Source organism: Chiloscyllium plagiosum, chromosome 2 (genome assembly GCF_004010195.1).
Source record: "Chiloscyllium plagiosum isolate BGI_BamShark_2017 chromosome 2, ASM401019v2, whole genome shotgun sequence".
Taxonomy (NCBI): domain Eukaryota; kingdom Metazoa; phylum Chordata; class Chondrichthyes; order Orectolobiformes; family Hemiscylliidae; genus Chiloscyllium; species Chiloscyllium plagiosum.
In genome coordinates, this window is record NC_057711.1 from 112,984,037 (window position 1) to 113,005,690 (window position 21,654).

General features: G+C 41.9%; 1 protein-coding gene across 3 annotated transcripts in view; it reads left to right on the forward strand.

Moving 5' to 3' along the window:
- Positions 1-8,687: 8,687 nt before the first annotated feature.
- Positions 8,688-21,654, forward strand: part of lpar1 (lysophosphatidic acid receptor 1) — a 102,224-nt gene continuing 89,257 nt past the window's right edge. Inside the window, exon 1 of one of the 3 annotated variants that reach the window (XM_043716165.1) lies at positions 8,688-8,775. The gene's annotated coding sequence lies outside the window, so the exon portion shown is untranslated. Of the gene's footprint in view, positions 8,776-10,054; positions 11,127-21,654 lie in introns of those variants that run through there. The other 2 variants (XM_043716147.1, XM_043716156.1) reach the window with 2 other exon arrangements.

Below are 21,654 nucleotides of genomic sequence, written 5' to 3' on the forward strand. Positions count from 1 at the left end.
TTTAAAATTCATTTGTGGGACTTGGCTGGGCCAGCATTGATAGCCCATCCCTATTTGCCCATGAGAAGGTGGTGGTGAGTTGCCTTCTTGAATCACTGCAGTCCACTTGGAGAGAATAATCCTGGAACTATATGGATGGAACTGAGACATAACAATAGGCGGATCACTTTGATGGGATTGTATTATAGCCCCCCAAATATTCACCAGAAAATTGAGGAGCAAATATGAAGGGAGATCATAGATTGCTATAAGAATAATAGGGTTGTAATGGTACAGAATTTTTAACTTTCTAAACGTAGACTGAACTGCCAATTTGTTAAGGGCTTGGATGGAGAAGAATTTGTTAAGTGTGTTCAAGAAAACCTTCTCAATCAATATGTAGATGGCCCTACTGGTGAAGGGGCAAAACCCAACCTCTTCTTGGGTAATAAGGAAGGGCAAGGGACTGAGGTGTTGGTGGGGGAGCACTTTGGTACCAGTGACCATTATTCTATTAGTTTTAAAATAGTTATGGAAAAGCATAGGTTTGGTCCACAAGTTAAAGTTCTAATTTGGGACAAGGCCAATTTTGACCGTATTAGACAGGAACTTTCAAAAGTTGATTGGGGAGGCTGTTCACAAGTAAAAGGTCATCTGGCAAGTGGGAGGTTTTCAAAAGTATTATAATGAGAGTTCAGGGACAGTATGTTCCTGTTAGAATTGGAATTAGAATTAGATTTATTATCACATGTACTCAAGTACAGGAATACAGGCGTACAGCAAAAAGTATACAAAGTCACAATTTTCAGCGCCATCTTAGGTACAAAGGTCAAAGGACACCTAGGTACAAAATCTTATGTATAAATTAGAAAATTTTTAAAAATGAGGTCAAAATATCAGCATTACAGTCATTATAAAGCCAGGTACAAAGATACCTAGGTAAAATATCTGTTAATGTGAACGGCAAGGCTGGCAGGAGTAGAGAACACGAGATGACGAGAGATATTGAGCTCTAGTGAAGAAGATGAAGGAGGCATTTATCAGGTCTAGATAGCTGGGATCAAATGAATCCTTTAAGACCTATGAGGGGTGTATGAGTACACTGAAGAGGGAAATCAGAAGGCCATAAAGGGGCCATGAAAGAGCTTTGGAAGATATAGTTAAGGAGAATTCAAAGATATTCTACAAGTACATTAAGGGCTAAAAGAGCAACTAGGGAGAGAATAGGGTCCTTTAAAGATCAATGAGGCCATCTATGTGTCGAACCACAGGACATAGGTGAGATCCTAAACAAATATTTTGCTTCAGTATTTACTGTGGAGAAAGACATGGAAGTTCTGGAGTTTGGAGAAAGAAATAGTGATATCTTGAAAAGATTATCTATCACTCTAACTCATATTACAGAAGAGGAGGTGAGGGAAGTCTTAAAATGCATAAGGGTTGATAAATCCTTGGGATCTGATCAAGTGTATCCAGAGACATTGTGGGAAGCTGGGGAAGACATTATGGACCTCTGGAAGAGATATTTGCACCATTGACAGCCATGAGTGAGGTGCTGAAAGGCTGGAGGGTGGCTAATGTTGTCCCATTGTTTAAGAAAGGCTGTAAGAAGAAGCCAGGGAACTATGGACCAGTGAGCCTTACATCAGTGGTGAATAGGTTGTTGGAGGGGATTCTGAGGGACAGGATGAACATGTATTTGCAAAGGCAGGGACTGATTAGGGATAGTCAGGATGGCTTTGTGAGATGGACAGTGACAGTAGAGGCTCCTGCTTTCTTTCCCTCATGTGGCTGACCAGGAATCTCCCACCGCTTACCCCCAGAAATTATGGCTCAGAAATTCCAATGGGAAGTAGCAAATTTAGGATCGACTGGATTTAGTATCAGGACATTCCAGACATCAAGACAATATGGATATCCCTATTTCTGATCAGAAATCTGGTTCCGCACATTATAAGGTTTTGTAGATTGACAATCAACCTGTTTGGCTATGTTATAAATGTTGAGTGAGACTCGAACCCAGCACTTCTGGTTCAGAGGCAAGGATACTGCCACTACACTATAAGACGTCCACATTAGCATTGAATCATTTACTGTCGTTTATAGTGGAGATTTATGAATGTGGTTTACTGCCAGATCAGCCCAAAACATTATTGCTATTTCTCTCATTTGAAAATCATCAGGCATCGAGGACTTAATAGAAAGGAGCATGCAGCCAGTTTGCATTTCTTCTGGCATTTGAAAAACATTAAATTGAAACAATATGTACTGCAAAGAACATTGTATCAGGAATTTCTTGGTTACAATCAAATCTCAAGATTCAGATGACAGTTAAAAATGTGTCAATTTCAGACAAATGACACTTTATTAAGAAAATTTTAACAATGGACTTAGAGAAGCAAAGTATGATGAGCTCAAGTCACAAGTTTACAAAATGGAGATCCTGTTTAAAAATTCAATTTTTTTTGAGGATGTAATTGATAAATGGGAACCAGTAGCTGTTGTGGGCCTGGATTTCCGAAAAGCACTTGGTAAGGCGGCACATGAGGAATTAACATATAAAATAAGGCCTCATGGAGATGGGGTGTGGTATTAACCTGAAGAGACGATTGTATAATGGATAGAAAGCAAGCAGAAAGGATAAATGGGCCATCTTCAGGATGATAGGCAGTGACTAGGAGTGATGATTTGGAGGTGCCGGTGTTGGACTGGGGTGTACAAAGTTAAAAATCACACAACACCAGGTCATAGTCCAACAGGTTTATTTAGAAGCACTAGCTTTCGGAGCGCTGCTCCTTCATCAGGTGATTGTGTGATGACAACCACCTGATGAAGGAGCAGCGCTGTGAAAACTAATGCTTCCAAGTAAACCTGTCGGACTATAATCTGGTTTTGTGCGATTTTTAACGAGTGACTAGTAGAATATTGAATACATCTTGTTGGGGCCTCAGTGATTTACAATTTATGTTGCTAACTTAGATAAAAAGAGAGAGTAATGTAACTAAGTTCACTGACTATACAAAGTTAGGTGGAAATGCAAACTGTGAAGAGGTCACAGAGAGACTTCAAAAAGATATGCTAAGCAGTGGCAATGCGGTGACTGAGGGAGTGTAATGTGGGAGGTGTAAGGTTATTCATTTTGATTAAAAGAATAGAGAGTAAAATTTTGTTAAAGGTGTGAAACTTGTAAATATTGATGATCAGAAGACTTGGGTGTTCATGTACCAGGAACACAATAAAAAGTGAGTATACAGTTACAGTAAAAACAATTAGGAAAGCAAATGGTATGATGTAATTTATTGCAGAGATTGGAGAACAAGAATAAAGAAATCTTTCTAAAATTGTTCTGTGTTTTACTGAGACCACACCTGGAAAACTTGTGCAATTTTGTTCTCCATGTTTAACTTGCATTCGGAGTCAGTTAGCTGAGTTGGCTGGATGGCTGGTTACAAAGTAGAGTGATAGCAATAGTGTAGTCTCAATTCTTGCACCAGCTTAGGTTACTAAGAAAGACTCTCCTTCTCAAATTCTCCCCTTCCTGAAGGCATTGGTGACCTTTGGACATCTCGCAAAATTGAGTGAGCAGTCCTACGGTTTGGTAATGCTATGGCAATGTTAGACTTACACCTATTATACTTGCAATGGAGACAGCCCAGTGAAAGTTCACTACTTTCATGGTAGAGAGGAGGAGGTTGTGCTATGATGAGAGTAAATGGAATCTATAATCTCTAGCATTTAGGTGAAGTGCACGTCCAAAATGGTGGCTGACTGGGATGCTCCAGTCAGAGTTCCTCTGCTCAATAGTCCCTTACCCTTTTCTTTCTCTTTTAGCCCCTTTGTAGCTTTTCTTCCCTCACTTGCTCCTTCAGCCCTACATGGGAGTGGAGTGAGTGGGTCGAGTCCTGTGGTGACAGAGTGAGTGCGGACTGAGTGCCAAGCTGAAGGTGTAAGCACAGACTGAGTCCTGCGGTGACAGAGTGAGCACGGACTGAGTCCCGCGGTGACAGAGTGAGCACGGGCCCAGTCCCATGGAATCATACCCTTCAGCCCATCGAGTACCTACTGCCACAAATATATTACCTCTACACTAGTCTCACTTTCCAGCACTAGGCCCATAGCCTTGAATGTTGTACTTCAAGTACAGGTTCATCCAAGTATTTTTTAAAGGTTGTGAAGTTTCTTGCCTCAAATACCTTCCCAGGCAATGCATTCCAGACTCCTGCCATCGTCTGGGTGAGAAAGGCTTCATTCAAAAATAAACCTCTTGCCTTTCACTTTAAAATTATGCCCCCTTTGAACAGCAACTCTCTCTTCACCTTATCTATGCCCCTAATAATCTTACGCACCTGAAACACGTCCCCTTCAAATTTCTCTGCTCTTAAAAAACAATCTGAGCTTATGCAACCCAAGGAAATGCTCCATCCCAGCTAACATCCCACCAATGCAATCACATCTTTCCTATTGTGCGGTGACCAGCACTGAACACAATACTCCAGCTGGGGCCGAACAAAGGTCTGTACAGCTCTGACATATCTCCCTGCTTTTATAATCTATACCTCGGCTGATAAAGGCAAGTGTCCTTTATGCCTTCTTAAATAGGCTATTAACCTGTTCAGCCATCTTCAGCGATCTGTAGACAAGCACCCCTCGATCTCTCTGTTCCTCTGAGTTTTTGAGTATCCTACTATTGATTGGGAGGTACTCTCTTGTCTTGTTACTTCTTCTAAAGTAAATCGTCACATTTATCAGCGTTAAATTTCATGTGCTACTGATCTGCTTATCTGACCTTCCTTCTCACTGTCAGTCACCCAGCCAATCTTTGTTTCATCTGCAAACTTACTTATCATTCCTCTGTAATTCTCATGCATGTCTTCTATGAACATCACAAACCGTGAGGGACCCAGAACTGATCTCTACGGATTGCCATTGGACACCAGGCTCCAGTCACACAAACACCTTTTTCCAAACCCTCTGTTTTTTGCCACTAAGCCAATATTGTAACCAACTTACAAAGTTACCCCTGGATCCAATGAGCTTTTACTTTCTTTATCAGTTTCCAAGATTTTGACGCATTGACACTGAAAGTATGGCAATATATTTCAAAGACACAATGGTGAGTGGCTTGGAGAGGAACTTACAGGTTGACTGCTGCTGTTGTCCTTAGTCTGCTGTCCTTCTGCTGCTCTTGGGGTAGAATTTGCAGGTTTGCTGTCTATAGAATTGTGGAGAGTTGTTGCATTGCATCTTGTAGATGGTACATACTATTGTCATTGTGAGTTGGTGGTGAAGGATGTGAATGTGAAAGATATTAGATGGAGAGCCAATCAAGCAGGCTGCTTTATCCTGGATGGTATTGAGCCTTTTTGGTGCTGTTGGAACTGCGCTCATTCAGACAAGTGTGGTGTATTCTGTCACATTTCAGGTTTGTATCTTGTAGGTGGGAACAGGCTTTGAGGAGTCAGCAGGTGAATATTCACTGCAGGATTCCCAGCCTCTGACCAGTTCTTGTAGCCAAGAGTGTGTAAGAGGCCTGAGGAACTGCTGCAGAGATGTCCTGGACCTGAAATGACTGACCCGCATAAACCACAAACCAAATGTCAGATCTGAATCCAACTAGAATAGAGTTTTCCACCAGATTCTTATTGACTCCAGTTTTGCCAACACTCCTTGATGCCACATTCAGTCAAATGCTTTCCCAATTTCAACAGCAATCATTCTGACCTCCCCTTTTGTTTTCAGCCCTTTTTTCTGTCTTTGGATGGAAGCTTTAATCCAGTCTTGAGCTGACTGGGTCTGGCAGAACCCATACAGACTTTAATTAAGCAGGTTATTGCTGAGTAGGTGCCACTTGATAGCATTGTCGACGACACCTTCATTACTTTAATGATGATTGGTATTTGGCTTATGAGGCAGTGTTTGGCTGGCTTGGATTTGTCCTGCATAACAAGACATACCTGGGCAATTTTTCACGTGGTCAGGTAAATGCCAGTGTACAGGATCTACTTGACTAGGGCCATGGCTCATTCTGGAGCACGTCTTCAGTACTATTGTTGGAATGTTGCCAGGCTCCATAGCCTTTGCAGGGATCAGTAATTTAAGTCATTTCTTGATATCACATGAAGTGAATTGAATTGATTGACATGATTTGGAGATGCCGGTGTTGGACACCAGTTTATAGTTCAACAGGTTTAATTGGAAACACTAGCTTTCGGAGCGTCGCTCCTTCATCAGGTGGTTGTGGAGGACACAATTGTAAGACACAGAATTAGTGCAAAAGTTTACAGTGTGATGTAACTGAAATTATACACTGAAAAATACCTTGATTGTTTGTTAAGTCTCTCATCTGTTAGAATGACCATGATAGCTTCACTTCTTTCATATGTAAATTGCAGAACTTTTTTCAAAAAGTTACATTCTCAGGTTAACTTTAACAGTTGGTGTCAGCCCGGATAATGTGTTGAAGGTGTTAGTCCCCTGTGTGCTGCTGTCTGTGCCATAATGTTTAGACTGATTCTAATCTAAAAATGAAATTTTGAATTGGTTGACCACCGGCATCTGTGATGCTGGAGAGCTCAGGAGGCTGAGATGAATTATCCACTTAGCATTCTGGTCGAATATGCTCAGAAATACATGTCTTTTACCCTGGTTTGCAGGGCTTCCCATTATTGAGGAAAGGGATTTTTGTGGCATCTCTTCCTCCAGTGAGTTGTTTGCCCACAGCCATTCGTGACTAAATGTGGCAGGATTTGATCCATCACTTGTGGGATTGCTTAGCTCTCTCTATTGCATACTGCTCACATTGCTTGGTATGGAAGGAGTCCTATGTTGTAGCTTCACCATGTTGACACCTTTCTTTTAGGTATATTTGGTGCTGCTCCTTTCTTGCACCTCCACACACGTCATCTACTGTGTCTGTTGCTCTTGATGTGGTCTCCTCCACACTGGATGCCAACTTCGGAAAGTTCAGAGACCATCTCAGAGACACATGTATTAAACAATCCTGCTGCTCTGTGGCCAAACACTTCAACTCCCCCTACCACTCCACCAAACCAAGCAAGTCCTGGGTCTCCTCCACTGCCAAATTCTAGCCACCGACCTGTAGGAAGAATGACTCATCTTTTGCCTTGGGACCCTCCAACCACGATGTTGATTTCACCAGTTTCTTGGTCTCTCCTGCCCCCCATCTTGTCCCAGATCCAACTATCCTACTGGCACCGCCCACTTGAACTGTCCTACCTGTCCACAATCCTACCCACCTATCCGCTCCAACCTATCACCATCACCCGTCCACCTTCATCTACCTATCGCATTCCCAGCTACCTTCCGCTCAGCCTCACCCCCTCCCAGTTATCTCTCAGCCCCCTTGGCTCCACCCATTTCTGATGAAGAGCGTATGCTTGAAACATTGACTCTGCTGCTCCTCAGATGCTGCCTGACCTGCTGTGCTTTTCCAGTGCCACACTCTCGACTCTGAACTCCAGCATCAGCAGTCCTCACTTTCTTCCACATTTTGGATTAGTGGTGCTGGAAGAGCACAGCAGTTCAGGCAGCATCCGAGGAGCAGCAAAATTGATGTTTCGGGCAAAAGCCTTTCTTCCAGCTGCTCCTTACATACCCTCCTGTGGTGGTGCCACACAATATGATCGAGGGTATTCCGATGTGAAGGTGGGCCTTTGTTTTCACAAGGACTGTATGATAGTTACTCCAACTGATAGTGCCATGGACATCTGCAACAGGAAGATAGGTGAGGGTGAAGTCAAGCCTCACCTATCTTCCCTCACCACATATTGCAGGCCTAGTTTAACAGCTTTAGTCTTTTGGACTCACCTAACTCTGTCAGTAGTGTTACCAGTGAGCCTGTCTTGGTGCTAGACATGGAAGTCCCCCACTCAGAATACACTCTGTGTTCTTGGCAGCCTCAGTAATTAATTCCCTCACTGTACCACTTCTGCTGGGTCTGTCCAGCCAGTGGGAGATCTGGCAGTCATCTTACCGAATGGAAACAGAGTAACAACTGAACCTCATTGTGTGTTCGCTTGATCTCTGTTATTCCTGGCAACCTGAACGGATGGTAATCAGGAATGGAAACCAGGGATGTGTTTGCTCAGTTCGCAGCCTGATCGGTTTCAACATTGACAATGGTTCAGTTTGGACAGAATTGGACACAAATACAAACTCAAACCAGCAGGAAATTTGAAACAAAAACTGAAAATGCTGAAAGTACTCAGTTAGTCTGGCAGCATCTGTGGAGAGAGAGAGAGAGAAAAGAGAACTGATGTTTCAGGCCTAAAACCCTTAATCAGATTGACACAACTGATAATAACAACTGAGGGAGTATATCCGTTAGGAAAGGCCTGGAAATCTCCACCTTTGAAAAGAGAGGTGACCTAAAACAAGTCTTTTTTTTATTTTTAAAGGGCAAGCACACCGTTTTTTTTCTTTTTTTTCTATTTTTTTTCTTTTCTTCTTTTTTTTCTTCTTCTTTTAAATTAACCCCCACACTACCACCTAAGTGCGGTAGTGCTTATTTTTTCCCCAGCACCCATGGTGTGTGTGTATGAGACACAGTGAAAGACACGAAGTGCACAAATCTTTATTTAATTTCCCCCACCAGGAAGATAGGAAAACACCCGGGTGGCCAGTGACACTAAAACAAGTCTTTAAATTGATGAAGGGAATTTGATTGGTCGGGCACAGACAAGGTGTTTACACAGTCATTGATGATAAACAATCAGTCATTTACCCAATCAGGAATTCAAGAGAAACATCTTTAATCAGGAATGGTGAGAAGCTGAGGTGAGTAACTTTGGAGCATTTATGGGAATAAAAACATAGAGAAAGGAATAGAAAAAAAATTGTTGATCCAGTGAGTTAGAGTAAATAGAGTGGGAGGCTAAACATGTCGCGAAAAGATCCGTTTTTATGCTGTCAGTTCGATGTAATTCATTGACCAGTTTTCCCTCCTGCACTGTCTGCAAGAAAGGGATTGCCAGTTGAATCGTTCCAAGACCATCTGTTTTCATGCATAATTTCCACGTAGACTTCCCACTTCAGTCTTATTACAAAGGAGGAGGGATAACTAGTCATTTTACTATTCCGTTTCACCTCTGGTCCTTCTCAAGCGTTGAGTTACTAACAAGGAGTAAAGGAGGCGGTCTCGCGGATGGAACAGAAACGCCTTTTACAACACAGGCATATTTTAACGAGATTGAGAATATGCTGCAGAGCTGGAAGCTCTACAATGACAGGACTAAGAAATGAGAAAATAAAGTTGGCTCAAGTTCAAAACGTTCGGTATTTTGAGTAGTACGAGTTGGTGTTTTGCACTTGTGTTTCTTTTTGTAGTTAAAGCTAGACCAAACAACACCTCTCTCCCCAAACAACTCCCGCGTGAATTTCACGATTATGCAACTCAACTGAACCTCCTTCCTCTTGTTTTTCATCTGGGGACATTAACCTTGCAAACACTTAAAACATGCAACTTCATTCAATATTCCTTACTTTTGTGATACGATACAATTACAGGTCCGTCCTGTTTTCATGTGACTTGCGACAAACGATTTACCACTTTCAGAGGTTTTGGGTGAAACGGGAATTTTAAGTTTTTAAAAAAAACCCTCATTCACCTATTCACTATCTTTTCCTCTTCCCAATCTTTTCCTCTTCCCATTTATTATTTCCCTGGCCGTCTGTAAGGTTTACAACCCACATATGCAAGACATTCAAGGAGGGAGAGGGGAAAAAAAGGCGGTCATTGCCAAGTTGATAAATTCGGCCACGTTTTCCAGATTGAATAAAATAACATTGAAAGAAGGAGACTTTGTTACCAGAGGAACAAATCTGTCTCCCTCTTCGCCCCCTCCCCCCTGAAAGATATGAGTAAGATTTAAGGTAGAGGTTGTGAGAGGGGACTTGGGGGCAGTTTAGATTTTGTAAAACAAAGAGGTATATGTATATATTAAAATCAGGCAGCATCCCAAATGTGTTTGTAATTAAAGCCCAGCCTGCTGGCAGCACGGGGCTGACGTCAGCGCCAGGCTCACCCAGCTCAGGGGAACCGGCTTTCAGAGTGCTCAGTGTGGGCGCACACAGACACAGGCAGAAGGGGGACAGCGCAGTGTGGGCGCACACAGGCAGAAGGGGGACAGCGCAGTGTGGGCGCACACAGGCAGAAGGGGGACAGCGGAGTGTGGGCAGACACAGGCAGAAGGGGGACAGCGCAGTGTGGGCGCACACAGACACAGGCAGAAGGGGGATAGCGCAGTGTGGGCGCATATAGACACAGAGAAGGGGAAACAGCGCAGTGTGGGCGCACATAGAGAGAGAGAGGAAAACAGCGCAGTGTGGGCGCAGAGAGTGAGAAGAAAACAGAGCGCAGTGTGGGCGCAGAAAGTGAGAGGAAAACAGAGCGCAGAGAAAGAGGAGACGGGGAAGCAGCGTAACGTGTGTATGGAGAAAGGGCAGGGGAAAATAGAACGCACCTCAGTGAAAAAAACTAAGCGCAGTGTGTGAGAGGCCAGCGGAAAATAGAGCGTAGTGTGGAAAGAGAGGGGCCAGAGGAAAACGGTGCAAGGTGTGGGGTCAGCGGAAACTAGAACGTAGAAAGGTACAGAGAGACCCGAGGAAAAGCGTAGAGTGAGGGACGCGGAAAACCGGGGCAGTTAGAACTCAGGGAAGATAGAGACCCGGGAAAACGGGGCGGACAGTGTAAGTGATCGGGTTAGAGAGCGCAGTGTGGGCGGAGACAGCCCAGGAAACTAGGGCAGAAAGAGAGACATCGGGAAACAGGGCGCAGTGCGAGAGGGAAGAGCAAAGAAAGAGAGAGACACACACAGCCAGAGGGAGCGGAGCCACTGCCTGCTTAGCGGGACAACGGGACGGTCCTTTCATTCAGACATTTAAACCCGAGCCAGCATTTGCTTCGAGAAGGTTGTGAAAATATAAATTCCTCTCGCCTTGTGTGTGAAGATGGTGTTATTTCTCCACGGGGTTACAATGCAACTGCAGAGTTACTTGCAGGATTGAACGGATAATTATTAACTGTCAACTGTTCATCAGAAAGCTGGTTTTTCTATTCTGTCCCTGTTGCTGCTCCTCCGGCCACTCCAGTGAAGGCAACGGGGAGCAAGAGACCATTGTGAGGCCAGGTACCTGCTCCAGCCCCTATCCTCATTCTCATCTACGTTAATCTATGTTCTGGAACTTGATTGTTTTAGCCAATAATGGCACCAACATTTGACATCTTCGTTTAAACTTTCTGTTCCGTTGGTTGTAGATAGGAAAGATTTTTCACTTGAGTTTGTGAAATTGTTTAATTTTGTTTGTGAGGTAATTGAGCCAGCGGGTGATTTTTTTTTTTAAAAAAGTGCTGTTTTGGGGTTGATGCATGGGGTTCTGTGCTGATTTCTCCCACACGCGGTGCGGTTCAGTTGGATTCCTCTTTGCTTACGGTCCACACGCTGTTTCAGCCTTTTGAAAACCTTTGGGTCCAGTCGTAATAAAGTGCCCACAGAGATTGATGCCTGAGTTGAATATAAACAATAACCCAGTGGAACAGGGTCAATATCACTAGGAGGGAAACTGGGCAGGCGATGGGTGAATGCATCCTCGTAATGTTCATCACTCATTGGGTAACAGGCACGGAAGGAGGCCATTCAGCCCTTCCAGTCTGCTTCACTGTTCAGTTTGGTTATGGTGATCTGTACATAAGTTCAATTTTTTCTTTTGTTCTATATTCTTTACTTAGAACTTGCTCGGTGCTGTTATTTATACTCTCTGGAGCTTCATTCCAAGCTGTTACATGTAATTGTGACACAGAATCGCGGAATGCTTCCAGGGAGGCTGTTTGGCCCATCATGTTCGTGCTGGTGTGATGCACAGTGCCATTTCCCATTTCACCCAGTGCCATTTCTCCTTGTAGCCTTGCACTTTCTTATCGGATAGCAATCCAAATTCCTTTTGAATGCCTTGACAGTGTGTTCCGGATCCTGACCACTTGCTCTGTGGAAAAGTTTGTCCTCATTTCACCATTACTTTTTGTTCTCGCCGTCAACTCTGCCCTCTAGTTCCTGATGCTCCCACCAATGGGAAGAGACTCTTGCTATGTATTCTGTCCTGACCCTTCATGAAATTGACAACCTTCATGAAATTGACAACCTTCATCAAATCTGCACTTGCCTATTCAGGAAACAAAACAGTTCCAACGTCTCTAAACCATTAGCAGAATTGAAGCCCGTCGTGCCTGGAACCATTCTCGCAAATCTCCCTGAACCCCCTTTGAAAGTTTTTGCACCTTTGGTAAATGGGGCACCCAACACCATTCTCCACTTGAAGGTGAACGTGTTCTACACAAATTTCATACAACACTCTTGCTATTGTACACTATACTTATGACTGATCCTGTTAGTGAAATCTAGGGATTTAGGAATATAACCTTAGGCCATTCAGCCCATCAAATCTAATCGGCCATGCAAGATCATGGCCGATCATCTACCTCAATACCATTTTCCTACACTATCCCCATATCCATTAATGCCATTAATAACTAGAAATCTATCACTCCCTTTCTTGAACAAACTTAATAACCAAGTTTCCTTAGATCTCTTGGTCCAGAATGCCAGGGATTCATTAGTCTTTCAAGTAAAGATATTTCTTCTTGGCCGAGTCCTAATTTGTTTATTTTTGAGGCTCTGTCTCCTGGTTCTAGACCCCGTAGCCAGGGAATATATCCTTTCTGTATCTGTTCTCTCTCTCTCCCCTTTTCAGAATTTTGCAAATTTCAAAGGATTCCTTTACATCTAGGTACCCATGCTCTTGCATCTCTTTCAGAATTGCACTTTTACATTGTCTGCCGTCATTGTTCCAAAATGAATCACTTTGTACAGTGTCGAAGCAAGCCATTCAGCCATCAAGTCCACATTGACCCTCCAAAGAGCATCCCTATACTCTGCATTTCCCATAGCTAATCCACCTAGCCTGCACATCCCTGGACACTGTGGATAACTTACCATGGCCAATCCACCTAACCTGTACATCTTTGGACTGTGAGAGGAAACAGGAGCATCCAGAGGAAACCCACGGAGACATGGGAAGAATGTGCAAAGTCCATGTAGGCAATTGCCTGAGGCTGGAATTGAACCCGGATCTGAGGCAGCAGAGCTAACGTGTGTTGCTACCTGTTCCATGTTCCTTTTGAAGTTGTGCGCTATCTGTGTCTCAGTTCACATTACTCTCAGGTTTTGCATCAATTGAAATTGTGACCAGTATGCCAACTTCTGGGGAATTACCACATTGTGGCAGAAACCTATCAATTGCAATTTTAAAACTTTAATCTGACTTGCAGCCTTAGCAGCTTCCTGTGGAAGACAGTTCCACATTTCCATTACCCATTATGTGAAGAAATGCTTCACAAGACATTTTGTATGGAACTTAGGTGGATTAGATGGGAGCCACTGTTTTGAAACCTTCACCTGTGAAGCAGGCACAGGTTTAATTGAGTCTTCTCCCCCACCTTCTCTCCCTGGCCCCGTTGTCCTTGTTGAATGTTTAACCTAATGTCTTTGAGAGGTAGTCATCACTCGATGGGTTCACACTTCAAGAGCGAACATCATGTTTAATTCATTAGTCTTGATACTTTTCCAACAGAAAAATAATGACATCCTTGTGCATTAGCGAAATGCTGCATTAATCTGTAAAACCGCTGGGCTTGTATTGGTTTCTCCACAGTTGCTGTATTCTTTGGTTTCATAAAAGGGGTGATTCAGCCCTTGACTTTTGTGGGATGTAGGCAAATAAGGGTTTGTACAGCATTGCACTGCGCCTGTGCTAGAAACCGGAACATTACTCACCAGCTTTTGCAGCTAGTTTCAATGCCGCAGCTCTTTGATATTGTGGTGTTCTCTGCATGTCGCTTGCCCTGGTCATACTCTCTGCATCAAGAATGTCCCAAATGCTTTATCCCTGCAAAGTATTCTTAACACTTTTTTTTGTATAGACTTGATTGGCATAGTGATCACATTAATAGTCATTTTCCTAAATCAGAGCCATCCTTTAAATTGCTGGTCAAATTTCTTCTTGTTTGAGAGATGTGTGGTATTTTCAGTACAATACACATTCCTGATGACATGTTTTGATGACACAGAAACTGTTTGGCAAATGTTTTGTCCAGCATTACTTGAAGATTTAATATTTACCTTGCGCTGTTACTTGATTTTGTTCATAAAATCAAAGTATATAATTTACTGTTTAGTTGCATTCTGCTTTGAAGTAAATAACTACTTTATGACAGCTGCTTGCAGTATTTAATGCTGGCTGTCAGGCTGGGATCACAACGACCACATTCTACCCAGGTTCCTATAGCCATTTGGAGATGATGTTCTGCTAGTCATTTCCTTTGCATAATAAGCAGTCCTCGTTCTCTGCAAATTTCAAAAAAGAATTCCTACCACAATTCAGCCAAGGAGTTCTCAGTCAGCTGCATGTGTCTGTGCTTTCTCTTTGAAATTACTATATCCAATTAGTCCCTTTGCCTTGCATTTGCCATATTCCCTCCCTTTTTAAAGTATGGAATGTTGCTTTTATTTGTTAATTAATGCCCATAGAATGACACTGCTTAGTTTGGGATTGATTTCTGATCTCAGTTGGAGCACAATTCGATGATGAACATGTTTGGAAAAGATCTCTCACCCTTTTATCTGTTGGTATTAACATTGCACAAACTTTCTCTCTGACTTAAGTACACTTATCAATGACTTTAAAAAAAAGTGCATGGATAGGATCTAAGCAGTTCCTAAAGGCCTGAAGTATTATTGATTTCCATCTTATGCTTAAGCCTTTCTTAGAAAAGTGAATACATGTAGTGCAGTCCATAATAAATGCTGTCCGGATTTGCATGAATTACAAAACAGTTTAACCTGCTGAAAGGTAGGTGTAGTGACTCATTTCAGTCTGACTTTTGGATATACATTGTGCTCTGCTTATCAGCCTTCTGATCAGAAGAATCCAAATTTGTGTTACATCTTTCAGTATGATAAACTTTGAATTCCAGGAAGTCTGCACAATATTTTGTGACTTTAGTTGGGGCAGGCCTCATAAATCAGACTATTATTCTTTTATTGCTAACTTCATAAATGCGAAGAAAACAAAAGCAGAAAAAGATCTTCAGTTTCTTGAAGGCCATTGACAACTTGAGGGCAACCAAAATCTTTTGATAGCCAATAATATGTCCTTTTTGTGTGGTTATTGTTGGAATGTAGAACTTGTGGAGGTGCTAGCGTTAGACTGGGGTGGATAAAGTCAGAAGTCACACGACACCAGGTTGTAGTCCAACAGGTTTATTTGAAATCGCAAGCTTTCAGAGCACTGTTCTTTTTCATCAGGTGAAGACTTCCAATAAACCTGTTGGACTATAGCCTGAATTCTGACTTGGTAATGGAGAACAACATTGCAAGCTTCCAGCAAAAGCAGTGAGAAATGACCTGCTAACCTGATTTTGAGATGCTATATGATGTTCAAACATCGATGGCCCTTTTTCATTTATGAATAATATTCGCGGATTCTTTAGCATCTGTATGAGTGGTTGATGTGGTATTAGTTTGTCGTCTTCCCTGACTGTGCTACTGATTTGGTACCATACTGAAGTTCCAGCATGTTCATTTGTACAAGTTTGGATTAGGGCTTGAACCTGCAACCTACTGAATCAATGGTGGGCATGTTACCACTGAGCCAAGACTAATGTATTAATCAGCTATCTGTAATGTATCAAGGAATTGTGATTTGAGGGAATGTTGATTTTTCAGGATGTTTAAATGCCCGGTTGGAGTGCAACATAACTGATCCATTACTTTTTCCGTTAAAAAAAATTTGACAACTACTTCTTTGCCGATGCCATTTGTTGAGGTGATGGAATGTTAGATGAATGAAACTCCAATGTCTCCAGAATTGGGTTTGCCTCTGTTCGATTTGGTGTGGCAGCTGATCATTTGTACAAAAACATCTGTCAGAATTAAACTATCAGCACAGATTCCTTTTGTGCTTTCTACAAGCTGCAATGCAGCAGCTTACTATGACCCTTTTTGGGGTGCATCCCAATACTGTGCCCCTTAGAAGGATGAAGGACAAGAGGAACATGGTAGAAGGGAATGCTGCCAACTACAAGTTTCATGCCACTTTGGTAGGGATGTCCATCCCAGTTTCTTTACTGTTATTGGGTCAAATGGAACCCTTACCTAGTGGAGTTGTGAGAATTCCTCTGAGCACAGATTTGAAGAGAGAGTCCTTCAATAGCTGCTGTGGGGATTAGGAATGGGTGAATATAAAGACTGCCTCTGCAGTGATGACTCATGTCCTGACAATCGATAATGTATTTTTAAAAAATCTCTGATTTTCCTTGAAATGGAAACGGAATGATTGACAGGAATGAATGAACACTTTAATGTGAACAAATTGATGAAATCATCATGTGGTGTGTAGAACAATTTTAGCGATTTTCTGCCTGGTGTTGGAGCCACTTTACTCAGTAACTGATGTCTCTGAAGTGAGAGTTTCACTTGGAGAGCTGGCCTGTAGGTTTTGAGCTGTGTGACAGATACAGTTCTGAAGTAAATATAAAATAAAAATAATCCAGTATGAACAGGAAATGACAGCCTTCTGAAAACCAACAGCAAGCTTTAATTTTCTCCTTTTTGGCACAGTCACGAAGTTGGAAAAATGACAGCTGTAATTTTTGCTTGGATAATCAGTACTTTGTAATATTGCCGTATGAAATGCATCATTGTAGTGAGCTGGACTGTTAACAGTTTCATGTCTAATCTATTCATGTTATTTGTTTTAAAATAGCAAGCATGAGAATGAACATTGTTGATCATTCTAATGGTGAAATTTAATTGAGATTGTTGAATTATTAACTTTTATCTTCCTATTGGATGGTAAACTGGGCTAATATCTGGAGTGATATATTCCTTTTTCTCTCCCTTTGTACTTTTTTGACTCTCTTCTCTTCCCATTACCCTTCATCGAACCAGCTCCCTTACATGCACTGGTTTCTTAGGGAGGTAGGTTGCAGTAAATCACTTGCTCTCAGGGACAGGCTTTGAGTTTGGATGTTTGAGTATGAAAATGGTAGTCAAATCAAGAGAATCAGTGCTAAACACATTCCCTTCTGTTGCTCATATGTGTACAGTCAAAGTTGAAATCACTGAAGCAGGATCTCTGGATTTCACTGATTTGATTTAATTCCATGTTGTATGAATAAAGATCTGTTTAAGTTTTTTTTTCCAATGGGGGACTTACAGTTTTTGGGCTAAGTAAACACATTCAGAGGGTCGGTGTAGACTTGTTGGGCCAAAGGGTCTGTTTCCACACTGTAGGGAATCTAATCTAATCTAATTGTGTTGAGGAATGGGAGAAGGATGTGAAAAACCTAGCTAAATTCAGAAGAAAATCTTTTTTTAAAAAACCGCTCACAATTAAATTATTGCAAATTACATAGTTCTTGCATACCATTGGTATGACGTTTGCAGTCAAATTCTCAACAATTTCCATGTAAATCTGCTAATGAAGGGGGGAAAATGGTGTATATTTACTGTTAAGCCACTTCACTGAGGTTGTGATGATGGCATAATTGTTGAAGATTACATGTTGGGGAATAGTGTAACTTTGATTACAGTAAACAATGCCTGAATGCGTACAACCTTTGCTAGCCTTTCATTATTGAACTGTTATTGGGGCTATCAGTGTTGCTATTTGAACAGGAGGTGGGAGTTCCTGTCCATACCTCACTAGGAATGTGAATGACATTTGATTCTGCCTGAAGGGCACAGCCCTCTGGAATATCTCAGGAGGACCCTGGTTCTTTTCTTTAAAAGATTAAAAAATTGTGCATTCTTCATTTATTTTGGTGGGAATTGGTTTCCAATGTTATTGTTACACCTAGCAAAAAAAAAAGAGCAAGTTTAACATCTTTTCCTCCTCACATTTCCACAGAAGTTCCTTTTATTGTATGTTGATTTGTCATTGAGAGGAGGAAATTCTCCACATCAATTGGTTTAAAATTGATGTAATGAACCAGATTCATGAAAAGGTGACAGGAGGTCTGAATCCGAAGCACTGGCTGAGGGTAATAAAGTGACTTGTTAGCAAAACAAAATGATTTGGTTTCCTTTGATGGAAGCTTTAGAACTGAATCCAAATGCATTTTTGTGGTCAGGCCAGGCAGTCAAATGATGCAGTTAAATGCTTCAAGTATTCACTACTAAGGCAAACAAACTGAAATAAACTTTAAGTGCAAGCAAACTTTGCTTCTGATGCAGGTGCAGTAACAAATAACCATGTTTGTCTTTTAACTGGTCCAGGTATCAGTGGAAGGCAGAGAATGAACTGTATCCATTGTCTGGCCTGTCATTTCCTGACGTTGTTACTTGTTCTGTTCCTGTTTGAGGGGGAAAATGTCTGGAACTCCTGAGCTGATGTTATCTATTTAAATTAGGGTTTTGTCCTGTCAATATCAATTTTGATTTTATCCTAATCGAGCCAATAATAATCTGAAAAACATATGGCACTGCCAACAGCAAATGCTTTGTGCAAAAGTTTTCTTTTCCCTTTTCCCTACAAGCCTGTTCGGGGCCACAGTCCAACCACATCCGGTCCTTTTGCTCGCAAAACTGGGAACAGATGTTGTTAGGCAGCTGGTAAGTGCCTTTAAGGTAAAATGCATGAAAAGCAACCTGAGCCTGTGAAGATGAAATTAAAAGTGCCACGAAACATTAAAGGTGGCGACTTCAATGGATCTTGATGATGCCATTGTAAGTGCTTGTGTTTCCAGGATGATGGGCTTTTTGACAAGCATTAGTTCATTTGGAAAGCTATAAGACAGGCCTATATCAATCTTTGGGAATGACCTTTGTAGCCCTCATTAATTGCTGAGTCAACAGAGTTAATGGCTGTGTTTGCCTTTGTTTATTGTGGAATTGGATACAGTTGGGAGCAATTGGCATTCTAATAGTGTGGCCACTCCTCCTCTTCCCCCCCCCCCCCCAAAAACCACCACCACTGTGTTTCAATTCACCAGTTGCAGGTTATCTATCTCTTTTCGATTCGTGTTAGTTCTGTCTTTCGTAGGTTTGTCTTTTACAGCAAGATCAATCACCAAGTTAAAATGTGAAACAAAAAGTACAGTAAATAAACACTGGTACATCTACGGTTGGTCAAATGTTCATACTTTGCTGATCTGGAATGACCTTAACTCTGTCTTTTGTTACCTTTTTAGACTTGACTATTTTAATGTTCTCCCCTCCAGATCCACCTTCCATTCTTCAGAAACTTGAAATACTCTGAAACCTTGCAGCCATTATTCTGACTTGCACTGAGTCCTGTTCACCTATTCCTCCTGTGTTTGCTGGCCTCGATTGGATTCTGGTCTGTGTGTGCCTCAAATTTGAACGGTGCATTCTTGTTTTCACATCTCTCCAAAGCCTTGTCCCCTCTTTTCACCGTAGCCATCTCCAATCCTATGAAATCATCGAGCTTCTCCAAATCTAACCTCTTGCACATGTCCAGTTTTTAGTGTTTGATCATCTGGACTCTAAGCTCCAGATCCAACTCCCTAAACCTCTCCACCTGACTGTTTTCCTTTTAAGGTGCTACTTAAAACCTATTTTTCTTTGAGCACGCCCCTCTTTGAAGATTTACTGAATTACAGATGCTATAAAAATGACATTTGTTCTGTATGCATCAGTTTTAGTAGAGTAATGCATTGTACCAAAGTGTAGTAGAACTCTGATTTCATCCATTCATGTATGTGGTCGTATACCTCAAAGACTAATGGGTGGATTTCATCAAAACTTGGCACATGGGTCATAGACTAAACGAGTAGATCTTGTAAGTGATGGCCTCATCAGCGACACCCGCATCTTATCAAAACAAATTGAACATTTTGGAGTCCTGCTTTTCTTATGTGCTAGAAAGTGGTTTGATGATAGTTGAGGAGAAAGTGAGGTCTGCAGATGCTGGAGATCAGAGCTGGAAATGTGTTGCTGGAAAAGCGCAGCAGGTCAGGCAGCATCCAGGGAACAGGAGAATCGACGTTTCGGGCATAAGCCCTTCTTCAGGAATGATAGTTGGTGATAGTTGAGGCAAGAAGTAAAATGTAAGAAAAATCTTTTAGTCTGAAGCTAAAATATCTTTGTGTAATGAAAAAAACAAAAATATTTCTGTCCACGAAGTTACTCAATTATCCTTGTACGGTGAAATGTTGAATGCGTCAGTTATCTTGGAAGATTATTTCTGCTTGTTCAGTATTGAAAACCTCTGCAAGGGCATAAAGGTTAGCAATGTTTTTATTTCTGTCCACTTGTTAGTGGCTACAAACATTGCTCAAGTAAACTAAATATCCACTGTAGAAAGCAGGTGAGAGTTTTCCAAAATAATCATCTTTCTTTGCACTATAAGAAGGATGCGCTAACTTTGGAGAAGGTATAGAAATGATTTGCAAGTGGCTTAAAGAATGAGGGACTTCCACAACATTTTTAAGAGCAAGTTGAGAGGAGGTGTGATTGAAATGTTGAAAATCATGATGGATTTTGAAAGTGATGAGTAGTTGGGGAGAATTCGCAGTCTCCAATTTAACACACCTTAATCAACAGTAAGGTAAGAACAAAGCCTTTCCGGCAGCCTTTGGTTGTGATCTGATGTGCACTGCTTGAGAATGAGGTGAGCCAGATTCAGTCATGGCTTTCAACGGGGAATTGGGTGAGCAATTGAAGAGAGAATATTTGCAGGGCTCCAGCGAAAGATAGTGGATCTTGGATACATTGTTCTTGCAAGGAGCCAGGACCAACACGACAGACTGAATGACCTCCTCTGTGTTGTAACCATTCTGTGACTGTGACAAATATCACAGCACAACAGAATTGTTATGGCATGGACGGAGGCCTGCAGCAACTCTTCAAACGTGCGTCATTAACTAGTGCCAGTCTCATGTTCTTTCCTCAGACTCTTGCATGCTATTTCTGCCTTAATAATCGTCCAATGCCCTGTTGGGAATGCCTCAGTTGAAACTGCTGCCACTTTGTTCCTAGGCAGTGCATTCATAGAAATTTGGTACAGGAGTAGGCCATTTGACTCATCGAGCCTGCACCTCTATACAATGTGATAATGGCTGTGCAATTTTTGGTATCCCACTCCCACTTTCTCTTTGTACCCCTTGTTCTGTTTAGCCGCAAGGGCCATGTCCAGCGCCCTCTTGAATGTATCTAACAAATTTGCCCCAACAGCTTTGTGTGGGAGAGAATTCCACATGTTCACCACTGCGAGTGAAGAAATTCTTCCTCGGCCCAGTCCTGAGTGGCTTACCACCATTTATTCTTAGACTGTGACCCCTAGTTCTGGACTTCCACAACATCAGGAATGTTCTTCCCGCATATGGCCTGTCCAGTCCCATCAGGATTTTATGTTTCTCTTGAGAGCAATGATAATTGTTCCCCTGAGCAATTATGCTTCATATTTATCTACACTGTGGTGAACCAACTCTGGAAAGTGCCCTGTTCAAGATTGAGGAATGAGCATGGCACATAATACTTGGACTTACATTCAATTCTTATCATCGCTTAGTGTTTATCATTTCTCTGACTGTGCTCCTGGATCATCATAGTGTTCTAGCTGTTTGTGAGTTTTGTTTTG